We start from the raw sequence: 27,183 nt of genomic DNA on the forward strand, positions 1-27,183 counted from the left end.
AGAAACTTGAAGAGACCTGTCCAATGTCACACAGCTCACATGAACCCACGTTTTCTGATTGATTCTATATCTCCTTCTCCATTACTGCTGTTCTGCATCCATACCCTAAATATCAAGAAGTAGAATTTCATTGCCATGAGCAAGACTTATAAAGAAATTTATTGAAATGAAAATATTGAGTTTTGTTGATAATTTCTTTCCTAATTGTGGATTTTATGTATCTTATCATTACTATTTCCACCTTTTACTTATTTCTCTTACTTCAGAGCATTCTTAATTTTACACAGCACAGAACAATTGGATAATCCTTTACCAAAGAAAGACATGCTCCATTCAGTTTCACAGGTGATCTGTGCCTATTTTATTTTATTTTTATCTAATTGCTTTATAGCTTATGTAATTTTAACTTTTAGATACTGCAGAATAAAACACCAGCTTGGCCATCAACAGAAATAACACGACTGGTCACATATAAATATATCCCATATAGAATTTCATCCTCCCACTCAAAACTGATCCAGGATACACAATTCTCAAAGTTTGCAAAAAGCATGATAAAAACTCATGAGAAGAGACTTGGAATGATTTCAAGCATTCTGCTACTTGTCAGAGGCAACATTTCTTGAGATGCTCCTATTTTAATACTTGATAAGTGGAATCTAGAATTATTACAAACGTTACTTATGAACGCTTTAAAAGGATGCTAGGCACACTACCAAAATAATTCACTTAGGAAGCCTATTTGGTATAAAAAAAAATACTGGGAGATTATGAAATGTAAACTATTTTGTTGATCTTCAAAATATCTTTGGGAGAAAAGAATAGGAGGAGTGAAAGTGGTCTTGTTTTAAATGCGAAAACCATAAGGTCAATTTAAGATACCAACACATTTGCGGCAAAACTTAAAATATAATTTTTCTCTTTTTATTCTCAATCTGGGTCAACATTAGTAATTTAGAGTAGTTCAATCTATTGTCCAAAAGCTTCTGTGGAAAGAATTCCTGCCATGAGTAGAAGCGAGACAGCAGTTACCAAGCTCTCTCGTGTTTCTCATTGCGGGACTACAGGGGGTGTGGATAATGAACATTCTGCCCACCTCCAAACCCGCTCTGCAGTCGGTTAAAAAACTACTCAATAAGTATCAAGGAAGCAACTGGGGAAAATTATGTAGCGGCATAATTTTCAAATGTTTGCATGGTTACCACATGTAAAACAAATTTCATTTTCCCTTTTCTTTTTTTCCCCAAATATACTTTGAAGATAAATAAAATATTTTACATTTCATAATCTCCCAGTATTTTTTACCAAATCGGCTTCCTAAACGAATTATTTTGGTTCAGTGCCTAGCATCCTTTTAAACCATTCATAAGTATCTTCTGTAATAATTCTAGAAAATATGTCAATATAGACACCACGTGAAATATTTTTTAGTGTTTTACTTGAGAAAACTGCAAACGAAGTAACATTTGTGTTTGTTTTAGTTCTATCCAGTTTCAGTTTCTGAAACTTTGCTTTCTTGTCTTCTTCCAATCCCATGTTTTTCCTTACTCCAGCATGCCAGGAAATTAAGATAAACTATTTGGAACCTTTTTCTGACAGTTTTTTCTTCCGGTTTATGGTCTGTTTTCCTTAAGATATTTGAATGTGAGTTAACTTTCAAAACTATGATGTGTCAGATTAAAATGTTGGTTAGTGAAGTTTGATCCTTTAAGTTAGATTTAATATTATTAATATTCAAATATGTGATAAAAATACAGTAGAGACAGCGCAAAATGCGATTTAGATCATTACCTCCAAGCGAAGAGGATTGGAAACAGTCAGTACTCATCACTCAGGAGTTTCTTTAAATTAGTACAAAATGTTACACTGTAGGCCAAAGTCAGAGTACTGATGCATGTAACTAATACGTAATTCTATTAATTTAACACCTCTCATGTTTCCAACATCGTACTAGGAAGTTTATGTATATTATCACATTTAGCTTTCCCAGCAATTCTATGAAGTAATTATTACTGCCATTTGCAGATCATGAATCTGAGGCACAGAGGGTTAATTAGCTTTCTCGAGGTTATACTACAAGATTCTAATTCCAGCTTTGGAGGAATTTAACATTACCTCCTACCTCTTGCTATGCCATGATGCCATCTCATCTTTAAATCAATTCATGTTTATTTATATGACTGCAACTCTTCTCTAGCAAGGCTTACACTTCACAGTTAAGCCAAACAATCTCTATATTCCTTATCATGTAGAAGTTCATAGAAGCCAGAAGTATCTTTCTTACTCATTCATCTAATCTTTAGATATTTTCTTTCATGGACTGGCTCAAAAGAGGAGTAAAACCAATACGTTTCAATTTTAAAAAATCAATTCTTTGTTTAAGAAATTTATCATTTCATTTTCTTTAAGAGATTATATACTTTATAAAAATGGCCTTTTAATAAAAATTTGCTCTTATGCTGTAGGGCACATAATCAATACATATATTCCTGCTATGTAATTGTACACAATCATTATTTACTTGAATGTTGTTGACTAGTCTTCTAACCAAATGCTAGAGCTGGGTTTTAGGTGGGCAGAACATTCATGCTAAAGCCTTTATCCACACTCCTTATAGTTACACAATGAAAAACAGGAGACACCTCTGTAGTCACCATTTATCTCCTACTCACAGCAGACATTCCTTCCATGGGAGTCTTCTGGATAAGCTGCACTACAACTTGTGTTGATTGCTTTGATTGACTGGAATCTCACTTATTTTCAGAATGTACAGTGTCTCCTGATATTGCACAGAAACAACCTCCCAATGTCTTTCATATGTCAGTCTGCTGGTATCACACAATATAAAGCAAATTCGCTTTTCATTAAGGAAAAAATCCTGCAACATATAAAGGTAACTATACTGTTTCTCTGTAGTCTTTTTCTTCTTAAATATCATTGTTTCTTCAACTGTTGTTCAAATGACATGCTTCCCAGATGTCACCTTCCATTTTACATTTATCAAACCCTTGCTACCTGACTTTAGGTCAAGCACTCTCTAGTATTCTTGCCATTAAATTTTTTGACTACATTAGGGGCACTGATAAACACACAGTAGTTACACCATAAGGTATAGGTATTGCGATACAACTATGAGAGTAAAGCAGGGACAATGGTCCACCCTGGGGGAAAAGGAAGGTCACAGAAGACTGCTCCTGATATGAGGCATCAGGAACCTGAGATTGGTGAATAGGCCAAATGATGTCAGACCTGTGCTAACTAGGATCACTGTTTCCTTGCTGTTGATGCTGTGATTCTGTTACTTCATTTTACGTTTGCATTAGCATTGTATTAGCCTTATTATATTTTTGGTTCTTGTTGAGTTTGAAGTACTTTTGTAATTGGTGAAATGTTTTAAAAAATTCAATAATTACACTTATCCCTCTGTAATTTCATTAAGTTAAGTCCATTGTTCCGGTCAACTGAGTGATGATTTGGAATATTGGTTCTTACACCCACCAATTTGTGAGAATGAGATAGGGGACCAGTTCTTCTGCTGCTTACATTTCAATAATAGCATTAACTTACAGACTATAGGAAAAAATACAATAATTTGAGATAATTTACTCACACACTACTTTTTCAATTCTTTGGAACTGTAAAGAGGAGAAGTAAAGTTGAGAATTATATTTTCTAAAACTGATTGGTCTATTTTCCAGAGAAAGTAACACTAAACAGTGTGCCATATCCTAAACGCTACCAGACAATTTCACAGAAACAAGGAAAATAATCAATAGGTAGGGTCAAAATTCAGCCTGTCAGCTTGCATGTTACAACAAGATGCTACTCCTCATCACATTTTTCTACAAGATGAAGTAATGTTCTCAGTTTGGCATATAACTTTTCAGTAGATTTTCTGAGTGTCATCAGTTCATCAGAAAGGTATTTCCTAACCAGCTCTATGGCTTTCACTTATACCCTTTAACCTACCACCTTGATTTATTCATCTTCATAGTACAGTACTTAATAGCCCTATCATAGTCTTCATTTGTCTACTGCCTGTTTTCTCCCACCAGAATACAAGCCTCTTGAGAGCTGTTTTGTTCACCCTAGTATCTTGAATGGTGTCTGGCACATATTAAAAATAAGAGATAATATTTATTATCACTATGAACATTATTGAACGAAAATGAAAAGGTATTTTTTCTGTTTAATGTGAATATATGTGTAGATGGAGAAGTAGAATAACCTAAGTACTAAATTGAATTCAACTTCATTTGACCAATTTTGATCATTTTTTTGTGGTTATTCAAAAAGCGCCCTATTCCAAGGAAAGTGGCTTTACAAACAGATATCAGGAGCCATCATACTTGAATTAATAAGTGTAATTTTTAAATGATTGACTGTGTTTGATTTTACATAGTACAGTACGTGAAATCTCAAGTGGATTGACATAACTATTAGCGAAAGATTGGCTGGGAAACAAATGAAATTTAATTCTGATTCTAATTATCCATTTGCACTTTAGAGTAATGAATAGAATTAGGACTTTTATATGCATTCACAGGAGCATATGTATCTCTGCATCTCTTTCCTTTCTTGTATTAATCTTTAGTGTCGCTATATTTATTTCTGAGGTTTAAATTATTTTTATGTAGGTGTGAAAGACTATTCAGTACATCAAGAAGAACTCTTTTGAGATGTCTGATAAAATATAACAAATTCTGTGGCTCAGCAATCTACAATTGAATTTGTGATTCAGGAATGGAGTCAAGCCAAAGCATCTTAATGTGCTTTGGCTTGACTCTCTTTTCTTTCCATTCGTATGGCAGTCGGCCTTTATTTAGGTTGCACATGAATGCTACTATGTTTAAACTATTAAATATAAAAATGATTTATGGGGGTTTAAAACACCAGTATAAGGATTATTTCCATTTATTATTATTTTATTTTTGCCACCAAGCTGCATTTGCTGCATGAAAAAAATTTCACTGACAATGAAAGGGAAGTATATGGAAAGGGAGCAAAGGGTTCTTCTTAAAGAATTTAGTCAATTAAATAGAAATTCTTAGGTAGGAGGACAGTCAGTATTTTAAAGTTGACATCTCTACTTCTCTGACATGAATTTCCCATCCTACCTTACCTTTCCTTTATGGTTTAGTGTTCTTTAACCCCCTTTTCTGTGCATTTTTTCTACCCACTTCCATGTTCAGACTTGGCCATTAGATAAACAATAGCTGCCATACTAAATATGAGTGGTGTGCTCCCCAACTTTGCAAGAGAGCATTTAAGCTGAGGTGGCAAATATAAAGAGAGAAAAGAAAGGAAGGATTGAGGAAGGGAAGAAAGGAAAGATGGAAAGAAGAGATGGAAAGAGGAAGGGAGTAAGGAAGGAAGGGAAAGAGATAAGGAAAGAGAGAAAAGGAAGAAAGGTGGGAGGGAGGAAAGAATGGGGAGAAAGAAGAGAGGAAGAAAAAAAGAAAGAAGGAAAAGGAGGAAAAGAAAGAAAGGAAGAAAAAAGTGAGTGTAAAGAGATTAAGGAAGCATTTCCACATTTACCTTTTGCTTGAACATACTGAAACTGTCCAGCTTTCAAATTCCATAAGGTTATGGTGGAAGATAGATTCCATTAAAGACTTTTAATGAAGAGGTTAAATATTTGAAATAAAGCGCACTCAAGTTCATCTGATGGTGGAAGGTCCAAAATGGGGGAAATATTTTAATCTGGGGAAAAAGAATTCTTTGTGTTATGTGTGTGCACGTGTGTGTTAGCTTGGTAAAAGTTCCTTCTTATCAAACCCTTCAAGTATTTAAAAAACTAATTTCTAAGAAGTGTAAAAATTGAGCTTGGCACAGAAGTTTCTATTCTAGAACTAGAGTCATCAGCTTTGTTTTCTCAGATACCCTGAGTACATCACCAAATTAAGTTCTCAAGCATTCAGTCTTTTTTAACCCTTCAATTTTTTCATGTTTCCTTAATTCCAATTAATTAATCATGATTATCATTTAGAATTCATAAAGTATCAAGTATATCTCTTGGAGAAATATTTTTAAGGTAGTCTATATATGAGAATTTCCTCAATGAGTCACTTGAAAGCCAATATTTAGTTTGTCATATACAGGCTATTTTGTTATAATCTATGTCATGGCCTGAATTATATGGATCTTTATGAATATAGACAAACTATAAGAAGACAAAAGAAATAAATATATCAATTTATATCCACAAACATTTTCATCAGTACGAATGGAAAATAAGTTACCCTTCACATTAAAAAAAAATGTATTTGTCTTGAAATGCTGAAAGCCATTGATATGTTTGGATTTCATTAAGACTATTTTGGATTTGGGGAAAATCTGTTATCAATTCAATATTATTCTAAAAGAAATTTTAGATTTGTCAACTCTAGAATGTGATAGCATTCCTAAGAAAACTGAGATAAAGAACACTTGGAAATAAGACTGTGTTTATAAAAGTTCTACATTGCAGTTGACATCTCTAACTTCTGAAGCTTGCTGAAAATAACTAAAAAAAGAGGGCATTTGACACTCTAACAGCATAGCTGAAAGTTTCCTGAAGTGTTAAAGAAAAGGTTGACTAAATGTTATTCCCTGATGGCTGAAGGCAGCAGAGTTATGTCTACCACCTGACCCATTTCTCTCACTTCATAAACTTAAAATAAATCAACAGACAACAGGGTTTCCCTTTTTCCTAGTGATTTGGAATAAATATGGATGAGAGTTACTTTCTCTTTTGTTGTCTAGCTTCACAAGATATACACCACCACAGTTTTAGTAAGTCTACTTCTACAGTAAATTTTACTAGGCCAGTTACTTTCAGAAAACCTTCACACTTCTTTTGGGCATGTATTTATATGTGGTATTTCTGACCACTCTGCCATCTCCAAGATAATGGTTAGGCAGTGCATCTCATCTTTATTTCTCTTTCCGCTCCTGAACATCAACTATATTTTATAGGAGTTTCAGCTAGGCTATTCGCATTTTTCATTAGAGCAACCTTTAATAAAGAAGACAACTTTGTTATTTTAAAATTTTACTCTCCTCAGAAAATATATTTGTTCTTTAAATATCCCACAGTTTGTACTACAGAAAAAAGTAACACTTCAGGTTAGACTTTAAGCATAATGCATTATCAATGAATTTCAGCCCAGAAAGAATTAGCCTTCTGGGTGCACAGCTTCTCTGCCGTGGCTTCCAGCCAGGGCTGATATTCTAGCTTTATTTTATAACTCTTTCCAGCAGCTTTCCAAATCTGGGGAGACAGCAGCACCAGCTAGAAACTTCTAGTTTGAACAAAGCATGCTAAACGTTTCTCTGTTCTTCTCCCTGAGTAGTTGCTACTACATGAAGCACAGAAAGTTTGATTTTTGGATTTTATTCTCAATGGCACCTTTCCCACTCAAACAGAACGTGCTGAGGATCATATAAACATCAGACCTATAGGGTACAAATATTTACTGAGCATTTATTTAACATCTTTAAGAAGTAAGGTTAGCACTTAGATTTGAATTAAGAAACTGCATTTATTTAATTCCAAATTATGATTTTATATATTTATATATAAAATAGTCTCCATTTACTTTCTTTTGGTATTTAAGGAAAATCATTTAAATAGACATGTCTCTTAGATAATAACTTCAGCTGGAGAAAAAAAAATGCAATTTACATACATTTGCAAGTTTATAGAAAGGAAAACAAATATTAGAATCCTTGTGAAGTTTTACCTTTTTATTTATGATGCCTGAGTTTCTAAATTGCGTTTATATTTTCCCTCTCAGGGTGAATTTCATGTTATAGTTAATAAGTCACACATATTATAATTTTTTCAAAGGATTTTCTAAGCATCAGTCTTAGTGCTGACCAACTGCCATTAAGATGGAGTAAAAAAACGATGATTCTGCTTAATGTTCAATTTCCAAAAATCTCCATCAGCTTATCATGAGACTTCTATCAAATGTAGGTGCTGTGTCATATTGATCATCATAAGATATATATTCACAGGATTCTTATTATAACAATATTAACAATCACAGCAGGTGTTAAATTATGTTAAATTCTCATTTTTGTATGGAGATAAATGTATGTGGTGAATACATTTTGCTTATTAATCACTCATTTTTTATGAATTCCAGTTGAAGACTTAGACTTTTTAGTCAGTGGACTTTACATTCTCTACATACATTTGCTTCATGAAAAAGCCATGACCAACATAGCACCTACTTGGCATCTGGATATAGTTAGCTGAAATATTTTAATAGAATAAATTAAAATTATTATTTTGATATAAAAAAGACTTTTAAAATCTTTGTGGGGAAAAACTGCCTCCTAGTTTGGGAGATATTCAACCAATTACAACAACTTTTATCTTCATCTATTTCCATTTGTGTAAAGAAACTCACAGGATTTGAATCATGAAGTTGGTAAGAAAGTGAATAACTAAAATATTGATAATTAAGACAATACATCAATATCTTCACATGTAATTTACTTTACAACATTTATGATCTTGAGTTGATGAAAAATATTCTGATAGACAACACCATGAAATCAAGAAATAGTGAGTTTGAAAAGACATAATAAAGTATAAACTATTGAAACTTTCTCAGAGCTATATTAGAACTCACAGTATAACCTATCATAACAAACAAAATATATTATCACTTGAAAATACTCTGGATAGTAACTCTGAAAAATACAGTATCTTATTAATGAGGACAAATTACAAGGAAAATACAGGTTTAAGGTTCCCTTTTTATTTAACTTTCTCTAATCAGAGATGTTGGAAGAGATGAATGAAAACCATATTTAAATAACATTTCTTTTTTTTTAAACATCTTTATTGGAGTATAATTGCTTTACAATGGTGTGTTAGTTTCTGCTTTATAACAAAGTGAATCAGTTATACATATACATATATTCCCATATCTATCTCTTCCCTAAATAACATTTCTTATATTTCAACTTATTCTGTGCATTAGGAATTTGGAGGTATTTACAGGTGTAATATAAAGCTGTTTTTATCCTCCTGGGAATCTGTGCTTATGGCATATGGCATATATTGTTTTAAGAATTTGTTTTTCTTTCCTAATAGGTCCTAGTAGGAAAGCATCTATTTCTTTAAAAGCAATTTAAAATGTCTGTGACAGCTGCTTCTCTAAAGCAGACCATTAGGACAGAACGTGGCTATAAATCTCAGGTCCCAAAGAGAGGAGTTCCTATCTTGAGTAATCTGAATGCCACGTTATCAGCAACACTTCTCAGGGAAACATTTATAACCCCACTGTTTGGCTTGAGTTTGGAATACTGGCATTTTAATATGAAAAGGTTAAAATTGTTATCAAGTGAGGTCTTTATTATGCAAATGTTCTGGCAACAGTTTACAATATTTCAAGTTGTATCTTTTTTAAGGCAGGACTGTATTTTCCATTTAGAGTGCAAATATAACTTCCACAAAGCATAATGACAGGTAAGCACACATAAGCTGAAAAGGGAGACTGCATTTGGTTTAAAACTATAATTTGCTTCTACATAAATCTTTCATAAATAAAACTTTATTGTGTTCAACTTGTTTACATAGCTAAGCAACATATATTCATTTAATGCACACACCTCAGTTTCAGCAAATTAAGCAATAACTTACCTAGAGAAGCATTTCAATTTTTTTTTTTTCTTTTTCTAACTTGTATTTATCCGAGTTAGAAAATGAGATATCCAGTATGCAGATTCATCTGGCTCCAGGTTAATTAGAAGGAGCTTTCAGTTCATACAATCTGCCTTAATATTCCGAGAGCACTCTTTAGCTCCAGTCCTAGTATCTGGACTCTTCCAGCAGAGTCTCTTTTTATTTATACGCACATTGTCCTTTTCAAAACAAGCAGCCAGCTGGAATGATTCAAACCTCTGTTCAGCACACCGTTAAAATGCAGCTTCCTTCTTGGACATGAGAATTACACCAGGGAGCGGACCGAGTACAGCAGAAAGGCTACGAGAACTATTTAATCACCAGAATACCAGCTGCTCCGGCTCTGCTCTTGCTACTGCTGCTGTGCTTCTCGTTTAGCTGGAGTTGGTCTTTCCCTCCCCCCTCTTTCTCTCACATCTCCAGAACTATAAAGGCAGCTCTGCCGGATTATGATTGGCAGAAACAGCCAATTCCTTCGGCTAATCATCCTCAAGACTTTCAAGGACCTGGAGCTGTTGTGATGTCATCCAGTCAGTGGGATGTTACACATGAATACATTCCCACAGAAGCTAATTCAGCGATCAGCTGCATTCCTCTCACACCACGGTGATTGATTACATGTTCCTTGCGGATTTGCATAATCTTTCATTGTACAGTTGGACTGTTTCCTATGAAAATCGAGAGTAAAATTCTACTTTGCAGCTATGACACTGTACCAAAAGATTCTATCGGGTGAAAAAAGAAAAGTTCACAACAGGGTTTTCTGTGGTAAATGTGTGCTAGTCAAGCAGGAGTTATGAACTCAACAAAAGCCAAGGATGAGCAGGAGGAAACTTGGAGAAATACTAGTGACCTACATATTCCTGAAATTAATAATAATATTTTAGATCATAATAAATGCTAGAAGAAAAACAATGAGTAGGCATATGTGTGTGTGTTAAGGGTATAAATGGTTTCATTGAGGTAAATTACTGGATTATTATGGAAAAGTTCTCTTCTATTTCCAGCATGGACAAAAATTATCTCCATGTCTCACTTTCTACTTGGCAATATAGGATGAGGATTACCTCTCTTTGTTGTCTATTAACTCACATTAACTCATAAAGATATTATACGTTGCATATTATAAATTACACTTATTTACTTTATGTAAAGTTCTTTGAACTTCTTCATTCAAATACATACAAGATAAAAGTAAAGTACTTTCAAGGGTATTTCTTCATTCCAGGCTATCTGATTCCCTGGGCTCATATTGTTTCGGTACATTCTTTAGTCTCCACCGTTTAATTTAATGAAATAAAATGTGTTAATGACAGTTCAGCTCGAGGCCCCTTACAGGCTAGAGAAGAGAGCTGCAAACTTTTCTCAAACCCAAAGTTCTATTCTGGTATGCTTGTGTCTTTGGTGAGAAAGAGTTCTGCTAGATTTGCTGGGGTGGTGTCAGAGACCCTTTCAGTATGCTGCAGGTAGAGGGGGGATTGTCCCTCAAAACACACATTTATTAATGATGTGGTCTTTGGGTGAATAATTTTAATGCACTCAGTGGTACTAGTGTTATTATGCTGCACAAAGTTTTGAGGGTCAGCAAGCTGTACGCATATGCTAAGTAGAGGATAGGAAAAAAAATCTGGTAAATTGCAAAGACTACACCAGTTATTTCCTAACCTAACAACACTATCAATAATAGATCATGGATCATGTGTCAGTTATTTTTTCAGGTGCACAGGCTAAAAGTATACTAAAGGAAAAATTTGTATTTTGAAAATCCTCAAGACTCAAAGAACTACTTATTACATTTTAAGAATGTTTGCAAAGCAAAGATGCATTTGAAGGTCAAGTCAAGAATTTCCACAGTGACTCACATCAAAATACAAAATGGATAAATAAATTGCAGGTAAATAGTTCAATAATATCTTAATAAAATAATAATTATTAGAACAACATCAAGCCAAACACTAATTGCTGAGAAACAAAATAAAATAAATAAAAAAGCTGATTGAAGATTTTTCCATTTTATGGGGTTTCTCATACTAATAATGTCCTTTTATTTATTCAAGTTCAGTCATCATTTTTGTCTTACGTATACACAAATGAAAATAAACATTTTAAAATTACTCAATTTTTGTATCCTATTGATATATTTCTATTTTACAGCTCAATAAAGAATGCTACTTTATCAGAGTAATTTCAGTTACACAAAGCCATGGTGTTAAAACACGGAGGAGGATTTATATCCTTAGCTCTGGTGATAACCGTAGTTGGTAGGAATTGATTACAAGGAAAAGTTGTTGATATGTTTTTAATCCAGTATTAGTCTATAAACAATGCTGTAGCTAAAGAAACAACATTATTTGGCGTGAAATGAATAATAGAGTGAAAGCACTTCGACAATGTAAAAGTGTTGTTTACGATATTAATGGAAGATATATTAACACAAAATACATTAAAATATCTGTTAAACACTAACTTTAAAATAAAAAAAATCCAAATTTCTGAGTTCAACTTCCTAGTAGGAAAAGGGAAAAAAAAAAAATTTTGCTGTGCTTTTCTCATTGTTTATTCAGAATTAAACATAGTCTTGGGGATAGAGGGTTCCATCAGATATACCATGTATAAATGATGGGAGCCAACCAAAAAGTGCTTTCCTTGCTACTCCTGGGGAAAGTTGGAGAAATTCATGGTGTCCATACTAAACAATAAAAATAAAGTAATCCCCAAAGCACCTTGAATAGTTTTCTTATAATTTCCTTTGTAAATTGTATTTTCCAGTCATTAAAAACAAATTTGTGAACATTTTAACTTTTATCATTTTCTAATCTGTTAGGATGGGGAAATGAAGTAAATGACCTTGAATGTTGTGAAGAAGAAATGTGATATGCAAGAGAAGATAGGAAGAATAACTTTCTCAAAGTGTTTTTTAATCACTCAACCTGTGTTCCACAATTTATAGGGCTTGCATTTAAGTCAGATGTAGCATCTATCCAGTTAGCTTGTAATAATACACATTATGCCAAGCATTTGCCCACCTGCTCATAGTTGAATTTTATTATTTTTCTTTTGATGTCCCATGAAGTGCAATATAATTTTTTCTTTATCTATTAAGACATAGGTCCAGGTCCAGACATATACTAAGTCCTCAACGGATCTTTAGTAAATTGAATTGAATATGTTGAACTAATAAATTTTTGGAGCTTCACATATTTTTATTCAATTGCTATCAAAACCTCTTTTTTCAACTGAATTTCCTTGAAAGTTAAAAAAATGTATTATATGCATGGTTTTGAAATTGTAAAATTAAAAAAAACTTTGAAAATATTCTATAATACACATTTAAAATGTATATAAAGCATATAAAGAATACACCAGTGCCTATTTATTCAGTAGAAGAAGCAGAAACCAAACCAAACACATTTAGTAAAGAAAGAAACTCATTGTTTCGTTTATATGTCAATTCATTTTTTACAGTGAAAGACAGTAAGTATATCTACTAACAGAAATAATAGAAGAGTTCAGAAAAATTCAGCAAACAACGATTTCTAAAATTTCCATTATTTTTTTCTCATTAACTTTCTTTTTGTTAATAAATACTAAAGGCAAGTTTTAAATCCATGCATCTAAAATAAATAGAAATTTGCAAAGAAAATGCCAAAGAATTATTTACAAGTATCTTGTAGCTTCTATTTTTTAAAAACCCTTCACATGCATGTACAGGTTATAAATAGAAGATAGTATAGCTTTAAATATACATTTTTAGTTTTCCAAGTTTTATTTCTCTTCCTTAATTCTACTGCAAAAATGACAATTTTGAATAACTACAATTAAAATACTAATGGCTGAGTAATATTCCACTGTATATATGTGCCACATCTTTATCCATTCATCTGTTGATGGACACTTCGGTTGCTTCCATGTCCTGGCTATTGTAAATAGAGCTGCAATGAACATTGTGGTACATGACTCTTTTTGAATTATAGTTTTCTCAGGGTATATGCTCAGTAGTGGATTTGCTGGGTCATATGGTAGTTCTATTTTTAGTTTTTTAAGGAAATTGAGTTATTTGTAGTGAGGTGGATGGAACTAGAGTCTGTCATACAGAGTGAAGTAAGTCAGGAGAAAAACAAATACCATATGCTAACACATATATATGGAGTCTAAAAAAAAAAAATTGTCCCAATGAACCTAGGGGCAGGACACGAATAAATATGCAGATGTAGTGAATGGACTTGAGGACACAGGGAGGGGGAAGGGTAAGCTGGGATGAAGTGAGAGAGTAGGATTGACATGTACACTACCAAATGTAAAATAGATAGCTAGTGGGAAGCAGCTGCATAGCACAGGGAGGTCAGCTGGTGCTTTGTGACCACCTAGAGGGGTGGGATAGGGAGGGTGGGAGGGAGATGCAAAAGGGAGGGGATATGGGGATATATGTATATGTATAGCTGATTCACTTTGTTATAAAGCAGAAACTAACACACCATTGTAAAGCAATTATACTCCAATAAAGATGTTAGAAAAAAATACTAATGTATTTTACAATTTAAACTACTAAATCTTATATATGTAGGATTCTATAACATGGTACTACTTTCTGTCCCTTTTCCTTATAATTATTATTTTTTTAATCATGAGCAACTTTCTAGTTGTCCCAACCAACACAAACAAGCTCTTCTCTTTTTTAAAGGAAAAAGCACGAATAGAAGAAACTGCTATGTTCAAAGTTTATGCCATTGGGGGGAAAAGCCTCTAATTTGGCTGTGGGTGACTAACACAAAAACTTTTTTTTTTAAGGAAAAAACCTTCTGCTAGCAATTAGTCAGATAAGAAATCATGTGACAAAGAAAGAGCATAAAGTCAGCTTAGCTCCACTGGAATCATATACATGGTGAGAAAAATCAGTGCCATGTAGCATTAATTATATAACAGGTATTCCATTCACATACTTAAATGGTATCTTATTACACATCTGGATCTCTGGTTAGCAAGTTACTGAGAGAGGAATAAATGGAAACCACAGGTTGGAAGAAAGAATCTTCTTGCCAGTATCACTGTAGTGCATTGTTTTAGCAAGAAACAAATCAGCATGTTAATGCTTCAAATAAATCCTTTGAAGATGCAAAGCTTGAAAGGCCAAGTGAGGGAACAAACAGACTAAACAGTCCAATTCCAGTTTGGCTGACAACAGCTTAAAGGAACATGATTTTTAATAAATAGCAGATGTTGGCCAAAGCATTACTGAATCACAAAAATCTTTGCGGTGTATTGAAAGGGTAGCACACAAGTGAGACCCATGGTGAGGGAGGGGAGCACAGAAGAAATTGAATTTATGATTATTCCATGGTCTGATCCCTGTTATGAGAATATTCAGCGAATTTCACTTTTTGAGGCTAAATAAAAGTGGTTAGATTTCATAAAGTACATTAATTAGGTCACAGCTCCATTGGGAGTCTCTTATCAGAGGAGAATCTTTAAATACTGCAAAGCGCTTCAGTATGAGTCGGGTATCTACAATAGGGAGTTACTCTTTGTTTACTTCATTTCTCTTTTCTTTGTAATGTGTTCGCCAAAATTTCATTATGGTTTCGTGGCAATTTCCTTTTGAGTTAGGCCTTACAAGTCATTTTATAGCCTCTATAATTTAAATTCCGAAGTGCTCAAAATGAGAAACCTTCTTGCAGACCAGAATCCTAACATCATGGTGATAAATTTGTATAAACTTTCTGTCCTAAAGGATATTTCATTTCATCTGTTAGTAAATTCATTTTATATTAGGTATCCCAATATCATTTGTTTTCTGTCTGTTCCAGTCCTTTGGGGAAAAGCATCTCATTTATGCGCTACTCCGGCTAATGTTCTGATCAGCGTGGGAAATCGTAATGCTTCACCAAGGCTTCCTTAATCGGTCTCTGTTCTGTTAGCTCCTATGCCTCGCTCGACATTTCCATCACTCTGGGACAATTCAATGGATGCTGTCACTCTTTCTCCTATTTGGTTTTAGTACAGTGGTGTGTGTGTTGCGGGCAGGCGAAAGGGTGAGTTGTGAGCAATGGTACAAAAATATGCTGTTTGAAAGTTAGCCAGCAATAGTTGAAAGTCTCCTTTATGTTTGAGAGGTGATACAAATAAACATATGAGATATATGACCAGGGTCAGACTGTACTCCACCTGTAAGCCCAGTGTCGCCTTCTGTAACCAGCTAGTGATTAGGTATACAGCACTATATTGCTACCATTACCTGTCTTAGAGACACACACTAATTTTGAGTCCTCAGTCATAATCCAAGTAATGGAGTTTTTGCTTTTTGAGGACAGAAATCATATCTTTTTTTTTTTTTTAAGTTATATCTTCAATACTTGGAGCACTGTCATGGCATAAAGTAGATATTTGTATATTTAAAAAAAAATAAACTTAAGAATGAATGAATGGTGGCAACTTAGAGCCAGGAAATAAGGAGGGGGTGCACTAATATTTATATACAAATATATTTTCAATGCAATCATTGTGCCAGTTCTATATTCCACAAATAGAAGCAACAACTCATTTCAAGATGAAGCCACAAAGATGTGTTATAAAGCAATTTTCCCCATGGATAAGAAAACCCAGATTAGTCTTCCGTTTTAGAAGCCATGTCATTTAAATCTCCCTAATATTACTCATGAATAAAAATATTTTAGTAAGAATAAAGTCTTCATTTCTTCTTTAAATATTTTAAATATATATGTATATATATTTGATTTGTATTTATAGAATCAAAGGAATGACATTGTAATTTCTAAATGTTCCATCATATAATATGATTTGTCTATCTTTTCTATTATAAGTATCATTTTATTTTAGTGCTTTAATTGGTGTTTCTCCTTTCTGAATAGAAATGATCATACATGAAATAATTATAGATTAACTGGAAATAAATATGGTACTCTGAAGATGGAGATATTTTACCAAAAGAAGACAAAACGAATAACTAAATGCAATATAAAATACATAAATAAAATAAATTAAAATGAATTCTGTAATGAATAAAGTAAAATGGTACTGTAAACACACTACCTAATGAAGGAATGATAAATTTGTTTGCCAGCTCAGCTGTTTATGTCTGTTAGAAGGTGAGGAAGGAAGCAGTAATTAAATTGAGGGGAAAAAAAGCATGTGATGAGTACGGAAGTATATCAAAAAATATGCTTACCACTCAACTAAAATCTTCAATATTTTAGGTTCCCATAGAGGGCAATATTGTATAAAAGATGGCAAACCAGAATCTGCCAATTCATCTTTGCTGTTATGCTTTAAAGAAAACTGTTGTTACCATAAATTTCGTGCTGTACTTCCCCTCAAACTCTGACTAATGTATAAAATGATGCACACAAAAACACAGAGCAGAGACCCATCAAACTCAAAGAAAATTAATCTGGTATCCTACTTACTGGTAGATTACTTGAGTGAATAGCTTCCAGTTTCACCTATAACTGGGCTCAATCACTGACTCTCAGATAGATTGTATTCTATCATATAACTACTATATAGTTATATAGTCTAGTGGAAATATTAATGGAATAGTGTTTTCTTCTATGCCTGAAAAAGAAAGTAAACTACAAATAAGATGAAAAACTGTCTATATTTCAAATCTAGCATTACTGAATCACAACAATCTCTGTTGTGTAATGAAAGAGTAGTACATGAGTGAGACCCTGCGTGAGATGTGGGAAGGACAGTAGATATTAACCAGGAATAAAGCCACAGTGCAGGGATAAAGCCACAGTGCAGGGATGAGGTGTGGAGAAGGCAAAGTTATACTTAGCTATAGGTCTTAAAGTTATTTCTATCACTAAATATGCATGCACTCATTTACTTTCCTATCTCTGTTATAACTTGAAAAATAATTGTCTCAACATAAGTCCCTTCATCTCCGAGAGGCTAAATATGACTACAACTTGAAGCATTTACTCTCAAATGACCTTTATAGTAACAGCTAATTTGTATTAAGATTACACTGAAAGTAGTAAAGGAGGGACACTGTGCATTGTATACTACCATTAAATATTGATATTACTTTTAATAACCAGTTATCTGTAGATTTCAACATATGTGGTGATACAGAATGCCTGGATTATGGGGCATGCTCCATTGGTCTATCAGATATGCCTCAGATGTAATTCTGAAAGAGAGATGACTTTCTAAGTTTCCCTTGCTATGGAATGTCCTCGCCAAGATTATTATGATGATATCATATAGGAAATACTCTAAGGCTAACATAAATGAACTAAAATGAATAAAACTGTAAGTCAGATTTTCAGTCCCTTAGTCATAAGAAATAGAAAACTAGACCTTTTATTTAGGATATTGCTTTCTACATGAAGGTCAAACCAAAGTAATATGAATTGTTTAGTTTAAATTAAGTCATGCTAATCCTTAAAATAAAGTTCATTACTTAACAACTACAACTCCTCAAGTCTAAATAATTAATATTTCCCCATCTGCCAAATGAACTAATGTGTGTGTGTGTGTGTCTGCAATTAAGAGCTACATTTGGAACAATCTAGTTTATATCCCTATCTTGGATTTCCAGATTACCTGGGAAGGAGTTATTCCTCCAGCATGAACCTGTATTTGACCTGACCCTTCCATGTCTACTGTTAGGGTGATGTAGGGAAAGAAGGTATTTGTCAAACTTAATGTTCTCAGTCACTGCTGTCAGCAGAAGTTTGTTTCAATATGCTTGCTTTCATAATACATTCAATATCAAAACTGTGTTATCTTCAAATCATTTTTAAAAGTACTTTAGAGTTTACAAAAGATGTTCCCATAGATTATTTTGAGTCTCACAATGATCTTATGATGAATGCAGTAGTGTGTACATTGTACAGGTTAAAACATTGAGACCCAAGCAGCAAATCTGGAGTCTGCCAGAGGACTCAGTAACTCCCAGCCCTGTTATCTTTTCACTATACCAAAGAGTTTCTCTAAATGAATCTGTCTAGAGAATGCTCTTTTGTATAATTCTGTAAGCTGGATGATCTTTCAGGTGGCCATCTAAAACCCTATGCTTCATAAAACACTTAATGAGGTAGGAGTCGTGCTTTCAACCATTCTGTATGGCAAGTTATCAATAATTTGGCAACACTCACATTTCAATATCTGTTTCACAGATTTCTTGTACATAAAAAGTTATTTACATCAGTACTGGTCTGAAGGTTCATATAGCAAGAAGGATTTAAGTTAGCCTTTAGAAATACTAAGCAGTATTGGGAATCATAGTCATCGAAATATGTTAATGAAATTTATGAGATTTTCTTTTCGTTTTATTGAAGTAGAGTTGATTTACAATATTATATTAGTTTCAGGTATACAACATAGTGATTCAATATTTTTATAGATTATACTCCATTTAAAGTTATTATAAAATATTGGCTATATTTCCTGTGCTGTATGATATACCCTTGTAGCTTATTTATTTTATATAGCTGTTTGTACTCCTTAATTCCCTACCCCTATCTTGTCCCTCCCCTCTCCCCACTGGTACCATTAATTTTACCTCTATATGTGTGAGTCTGTTTCTGTTTTGTTATATTCATTTAATTTTTAGATTCTACACGTATAAGTTATAACATACTTATTTGTCTTTCTCTGATTTATTTCACTAAGCATAATAGTCCCCATATTGTTGAAAATATCAGAATTTTATTCTTTTTTATGGCTGAGTAATATTCCATCATATATCTATAACCATCTATTCATCTTCTTTACCCATTCATCTATTGATGAACACTTAGGGTGCCTTCATATCTTGGCTATTGTAAATAATGCTGCTATGAACGTTAGGGTGCATGTATCTTTTTGAATTAGTGTTTTCATTTTCTTTGGATATATACACAGGAGTAAAACTGCTGAATCACATGGTAGTTCTATGTTTAGTTTTTTGAGGAACCTCCATACTATTTTCCATAATGGTTGCACCAATTTACATGCCCAGCAACAATGAATTAGGGTTTCCTTTTCTCCGCATCCTTTTCAACATTTGTCATTTGTAGATTTTTGTGGAGAGCCATTTTGACAGGTGTGAGGTGATATCTCATTGTGGTTTTCACTTGCATTTCTCTAATGATTACTGATGTTGAGCATCTTTTCGGTACATGTTGGCCATCTGTATATCTTTTTTGGAAAAATGTCTAGTCACGTCTTCTGCCCATTTTTTAAGCATGTTGTTTTTTTGTGAGACTGTACTTTCTGTACAATTTTATTTAAATCATACAATTTTTTTTGGTTTGTGAAAGAGGGATGAACCAGAGAATTTCTCAGATCCATGCTATGATATCACAATTTAGATTGACCTACAGCATGCACACACACATACCAGAAAGGAGAGTTTCATAAAATAGTTCTTACTATAACTGTGTGAATTGTAGTTAATACTTTCCTTTTTGTTCTATTTCTTTCCATTGCATTCCTTAAACATTTGAAATGCTAACTTTAATCTGTTAATATAAATGTACATAATGAGCCATGGCCTGCATTAGAAAAATAAGCAAATCTGGATTTATTATATATCTATACACTAATGAATATAAAAAGATCAAGTCATTTCCATAGTTTCATAGTTGGAACTTTTCCTAATATTTCCATGAAGCTGACTATTTTTACAATCTTAACAAACACTGGTTTTATTTCACAAAGTGACTGTCAATGCCATTCTTCAGAGAACACAGGTCCAAAGAGGCAGACCAAGTTAACATGTGAACACAGAAACAAATAGAGCTTTCAATTATACAGTAATAACACTGGTCTCTTAGTGTAGACAACAATAGAGTAACTAATATATTAATTCCGTTTAGGACTTTAATTGTTTGCAATTATAAATTCATAGACAAACACTTAGAAATCCCAAACTTGCAATTAAAGGAAGAAAAGAGTTGCCATAAAGCCATGGAAGGAAGCACTCAGTATTTTTTCATGGTTATTTGTGGGAAAACAGAAAGTCCAAACTTAACTGCATCATAGAAATCTTACTGCTACTTTATAAGGCTAGATTGCCTTTAGAGTGCCACTAATAAGCTTATTTTAGTTGGGCACTGTCTATAGTGACAATAGTTCCAAGCTAACTCTAAAGTAAAAAACAAACAAACAAAAAAAACACATGCTTTTCTTCTGTGAAATGTGCAGCTAAAATTTGAGGAAAAAAAAAAATCAGTGCTTCAGATTAAAGAAGAAAGAAGGAAAATGAAGTGGGATGCATTACTGACTTTACATTTTTACTCCTGCCAATATTAAAGCCCTCTGTCACATTACTTTCTGGTTCCTTCCAATAAGAAGGCTACCATATTTCTCCACCCCTATACTTTTTGATCTGCACAGCCGTCCCCAACCTTTTTGGCACCAGGGACCGGTTTCATGGAAGACAATTTTTCCACGGACCGGGGTTGGGTGGTGGGATGGTAATGCAAGCGATGGGGAGCCATGGGGGGCGGCAGATGAAGTTTCACTCGCTCGCCCGCCGCTCACCTCCCGCTGTGCAGCCCAGTTCCTAATAGGCCGCAGACTGGTACCAGTCCTTGGCCCAGGGGTGGCGAACCCCTGTGCTACAAGATGTGTTTTGTACAACAGAATGAGGAGAAAGTGTCACTATGCTAGTTCTAAGCTAAGGCCTGAGAGACATTATGGATTTCTACTCTCCTGTCATTTCATTATCACTGTAAGACCATGCCTGGACATGTGGACCAATGCTTCTCAGTTAAGATGTCCTAGTCAAGTGTGCAGTTTAGAGCAGAGTCCTTGGCTGACCTGTAGATGCATGAGCAAGCCTCGTCAGAGCTAGCAGAGCCCAGCTACATCAGCTGATCTCAGCTGATCTGCTGATTCACGAGCAACACAGGAGAAGAGAGAAAGAGGCAGACTTTATTAATGCAATGGATGTGAAAATAAATGAAGCTTTGAGTTACTTATTAATATTACCCTCATTATGTAAACAATAGCATAATAGCTAATACATTAATTCTCTTTAGTATTACAGTTGTTTGCAGTTGTGAAGTTTCAGATAAGCACTTAGAAATCCAAATCTTAATAATTTTAAGGAGTAAAATAAATGCATATTTAAATTGCTGAATTTTGGGTAGTTTGTTACATAGAATTATTTAACTAACAAATAAAGTTGCTTTCCTCTGTGTCTAAAACCATTCTTAAAAGATCTATTCCTCTTAATATTTAGGTTATTTGCACTGAAGCAAGAAAAAATAATGGTCACATGTTTCCTTATCACTAGCATTTATTATATGATTTTGAAGATCATTTATTTATCCATGGTAAGACTTTTTTTTAAAAAAAGCAAACTTTTGAAAATGTGACTTCATTCTGTTTAATTCTGTGATTTCCACAGAGCAAACACATTCTATATCTCATAACAAATTTGTTATTTTACTGCAAAGATAAAGATGGATTTCAAAGTCTAAATGTCAGTCACAGACTCAATAGGATTTTTTTCCCAGTAAAGATATGGAGTAATCCATATTAAAAGTTAAAAAAAAAAAGAGAATTTTGCTTTGGTACTAAATGATCTTAAATTTATGAAGGAAGACTTTTTTTTTTTAATTGACATCACTTTTGAAAGGATTAGGGAACCATCAATTTTACTGTGAAGCAGCAATTGTGGGGAAAGCAGACTGAAGTATAATAAAACGCATTCATAACTAAGGACTCCAAACAAGTTTTCATGCTGGTGTAATTTAGTCTGCTTTAAGTAAAAACAAATTAATATTTCATTGATTCATACTTACAAAGATTATTTTTTGCCCAGTCAAAAATATAAAGCAAAGAAACAATAACCTCATAATTTGGTTTCTAACTTGAACAAGGTAGCTGTTGATTTGCCCTTTTCTCTTTCTGTTAAAATTAACTGAAGACATACTATCAATAATTCTTCTGTGTGAGAAATATATTACAAATGGTACTCATCAAATCCCTCATCTTTTGGATCCTAAGAAATGGGAATAATAATAACTCCCAAATAATAATATGAAGTAGTTATAATGACCTCAACAGTACTAATGCCACCACTGATTTCACCAAGCAGCTGTGGTTGACAACAGCAGCCTCGATTTCTTGAACCCTTGGAAGGGTCAGGCAATGTGCTAAGTGGTTTGCACTTTCTTCATGAAGAAAATTCAAATTTTAAAGCAATATTCAAGCCAAGTTGGGATAGGTCTTGGGTGAACCTTTTATAGAGTGCATGGGTTATGTAAATGTAGGTATTTACAGTCCACAATGAGTTGAGAAATAAGAATAACAGTAAAAGAAAAAAGAGAGGCAAAGCAACTAATAACAGAATAGAAATAAAGTTGTAGCCTCAGGACAATGTTTATAGCAAGCATTGAGTAAGCCTGGTATCTTCTAAGCAATTTACTTTTATTAACTCACTTAATCCCCATGGAAAATCTACCTCATAAGATACAAATGAAGATACTGGAGCACAGAGGGATTAAGTATCTAAATTGCCCAAGGGAGCAGGATTGGCATCTGAACTTGGTTTGTCCAGTTCCTGAGTTCAAAATTTTAACTTCAATGCTATAGAAATAAGAAGCGAAGCACTAAAATGACAAAGAGTGTTTGGTTCTTTCACTCCATACTATCTAAAGCACTATTAAATCTTTCAATGACGTATTTCAAAATGTCCAAATTATGAAACACAGAACAATGTCGCAGTGGAAAACAAAGCACAACATTAAAGCATTACTAAGATAACTTTAGAAGCAATTTATTAAAAAAAGGAAAAGCCCTGCCAGACAATAATCAATAAATTGAATAAGTAAATAGCAATTAAAAAGAATGACAGGGTTTCCCTGGTGGTGCAGTGGTTGAGAATCCGCCTGCCAATGCAGGGGACACGGGTTCAAGGCCTGGTCTGGGAAGATCCCACATGTCGTGGAGCAACTAGGCCCGTGAGCCACAACTACTGAGCCTGCGCGTCTGGAGCCTGTGCTCCGCAACAAGAGAGGCCGCGATAGTGAGAGGCCTGTGCACCGTGATGAAGAGTGGCCCCTGCTTGCCACAACTAGAGAAAGCCCTCGCACAGCAATGAAGACCCAACACAGCCAAAAATAAATAAATAAATAAATAAATAAATAAATAAATAAATAAATAAATAAAATTTAAAAAAAAAGAATGACAGCATAAGACAAGAATGTACCAAATCTAATGAGAAACTTATGAGTTAAGCAGCCTGGTTTGACACGGACAGTTCTGGTTAATTTCTATCGTTCAGGAATTCTGTCTACTTGGCTTAGCATTTTTCTGGATTTTTTTCATTTTCTTTAAACACACTATAAGTATTAATAGTTACATAAACGTGCATGACGGTCGACTCCCATTTGCTGCTTCTAGCTTCCGCCATATCTTCTTCTTGTATCATGTGCCAACTAAGAATTGTCACTTGCCATTTGCCTCTACAAGGATTAAGTCACTAGCCACTGTGGTTGCCTACCTTCAACATACCCTGAAAGGAGTTCAGGGCAGAAATCAGGAATGAGGCACTCTGTGCTCTGGGAAAACTGGCATGAGTCCAAATTCTTGCATCTTTTCATACCTAGAAAAGTACTAAGATCATTAATGGAGACATCTGCTCCTTGTGACTAGGAGCCTTCTCGTGACAAGGAGTAAACTTCTGCCAAAATGTGTGCTTGATTTCATGTACTCTCCTTCACCAAAATCACACATATACTGACTCCCACCCCCCCCCACCTCTTCAGAACAGTTCCTCAGAGCTGTCTGAGAGGATGTCTCCCAGGCTATAGTCCCCATTTTGCCCTAAACTCAAAATTCTCACATTGTGCATTTTTTTTCATCGACACATGTGAGACACGTGCAAAGCACAGAGTTCTTACTTTAACATGTGGTTAAAATGAAAAGATTGTCTGTAATAACACGTTTCTTTTCTTTCTTTCTTTGGACTACTTCAGTCTCAACTTAACTCCCAACTCTCTTTCAAGCTCAGCATTTAGGATATTTGCTGATAAAATGAAGGTGCTTGGATAATAGCTAAGTTAGCCAAGAACCTAACTATATGGCTGGGGTGCCATGGATGGTGCTGAAGCCTGCCAAATGCATGAAGCCACCAGAATGCCTATCAGTGGGACTGGGCGGTAAAAATTGTATCTGTGAATGTGAAATATGTGTGGGTAATAAATAGTGAGCAGCCCTACCACAGAGTTTAAAGAGAGTATAGAGTGTAGTTCAAAGAGTCTCACTACAGTGCTTTTGCAATATATTGTATGATATAATTTGCAGCTATTCTTATTACTATTTGAAACCTTTTATTTTGCAATGGTGCTTTTCTGCAGCAATGAGATTAAAAAGTCCACATATAATGAAAGTTTTATTTAACTTTTTCAAAAAGTGTTGATAAAATATCAGCCCTTATCATCTACTAAGACTATTGTAATTTAATATCCTATTAAGATAACCACTGCAAATCTGCTAAATAAGCTCTAGGATCCATTTAAAACATTATAGTCAGTTTCATTAGAATGTGCTCTATGATGATGATTTATCATGCAGAGCTCCAGAAAGGCATTTACGTATCATTTTGTGAAGTATGAGTTTTCATTTAGATCATATGACTTCTTCTAAGTTGACTATTATCATTTTCAATGACAAGTTTTCTTCTGTTTGAAATGAGATCTGTTAGTATTGGTCCTTTAGAAGAAAAATCATATCACAAAATGTTAAATGATATCGTTTGAAGATGGAGCATTGAGAGATTTAAAATATAAACCAGAAAAGTTAAATCCAATAATGGTTCAAATTATTTTCCTCCAATTCTTGGAATCAAAGTAAAGCTACTGAAAGTTAATGTGACATTTGATATTATTATGTGTTATTTTAAACCCAATTGAAACTCAACATTGAGATAAAAGTATTTTATTTTTAGAATTCGAAGTACAGATTTTGGTAAAGCAAAGAGTCATGGTAGAAACAATATTTTTACTAAAAAAAGTAACACAAGAATGGAATTGAAATGTACTTGAAATCAGTTGTGGTACATGCATAATTCATGATTGTTTCTGAACAACCTCAATTATTTTCCAAATGTAAAGAGAAGGTGTACTTGTCATAACTTCCAAATATTTGTGTGTGTGTTTGTGTATGTATATGTATATGAAGCTAGAGTAACTGAACTACAGTATTTTTATGAGGGAGCTGATAGCTTACATATATATGCACAGCACAGCACAGCGTAGCAAAGCATAGCAGTATGTGCTTTCTCTCTTTGCTGCATGTCATCAGTCAAATTTTAGAGATGTTTAGCCCTTTGAAGAACTATTTTGTTAATCAACCTAAATGCCCTACAATGGTGTTTAACTTTTAAATGCATTACTCCTCTATATTTTGTTTGAATCCTTTTCTAATGCATTTAGAAAATTTGAATAAACTATTTCAAAAATGGAGCAGCAAAATTTCCTCATTTTTCAAGCTTTACTGACCTATGATTATTAACTACAAAATTCAAAAACAGAAAAACACTGAAATTAAGATCTATAAAGACGAGTTGTACTGAATAAATCAAATTATGTGAGCTCATGGGGTGTATAAAATTGAATTTTTGAATTATATAATTGTACTCTGCAATATCATGACTTGTAGGAAGAAGTTTATGGCTCTTCTATTTTATTGCATATATTTATACTCTATATTGAAATGGGATAAAATTGCAGTCTACTATTCTAAATCATCTAAATTTATTGTAATAGTCAAAATAATCGCAACTAGAGACAGCTTGTCTTGAAAAAAATGTGTTGAAGAAAGGTACCCTAAAAGAGATCAAAAGACTATACCTCTGAAAACATTATCTACTTCTATTTAAAAAATAAGAAGGGAACAGCCTCTATTTAGGAGGTATCTTGACATCCCCAAACAGAATATTTCCTCGATTAAAAATAACATGGTCTGCAAAGAAGAGGTAATTAAGGTGTGAACTATTAGAATATATTAATTATAAAATTCAACTCTGAAGACTGCAGGCAACATTATAAAAGAAATTAAAATGAAATTCTATAATAAAAGAATATTCTTTAGAAAAATATTTATGACACAGAATTAGGGTCAGAAACTGACTGAAGTATGTAAATATGTATCAATTATTATTTGACCCATTTTTAATCATTATAAAGGTTTTTTGAAAGTTTGCTTGAAAGAGGTTCCAAAATGGCAGCGTGGGAAGATCCTGAACTCATCTTATCCCACGAACACAACAAATCTACAACTACCTATCGAATAATTCCCTCAGAAACGGATGTGAAAACTGGATGAACAGGGTAAAAGGACAGCGTTAGATGGGTAGGAAAGGCAGAGATACAGTCTCGCCAAGGAGAAAAAACAAACCCCAGCAGCAACAATCCACAATTGGGAAGGATTACAAAGGCACAAATCTTTTCCCTGCGGAGACAGGGATTTGAGCGCCACATCGGGCAGCACCAATGAGACCAGCCACCCAAACACCTGGCTTTGAAAACCGATGGGGA

General features: G+C 33.8%; 1 protein-coding gene across 7 annotated transcripts in view; it reads right to left on the bottom strand.

Annotated features, from left to right (window-relative positions):
- Window positions 1-27,183, bottom strand: part of LOC309627547 (bifunctional heparan sulfate N-deacetylase/N-sulfotransferase 4) — an 865,109-nt gene that overhangs the window by 267,550 nt on the left and 570,376 nt on the right. Inside the window, exons 1-2 of one of the 7 annotated variants that reach the window (XM_082389630.1) lie at window positions 9,641-27,183; window positions 1-105 (exon numbers count right to left, since the gene is read on the bottom strand). The exon at window positions 9,641-27,183 is cut by the window's right edge and continues 6,618 nt beyond it. The exons of 4 other annotated variants lie outside the window; for them this stretch is intronic. The gene's annotated coding sequence lies outside the window, so the exon portion shown is untranslated. 2 more of the 7 variants (XM_082389631.1, XM_082389629.1) reach the window with 2 other exon arrangements.

Source organism: Balaenoptera borealis, assembly GCF_965194805.1.
Source record: "Balaenoptera borealis genome assembly, chromosome: 4".
Lineage (NCBI taxonomy): Eukaryota > Metazoa > Chordata > Mammalia > Artiodactyla > Balaenopteridae > Balaenoptera > Balaenoptera borealis.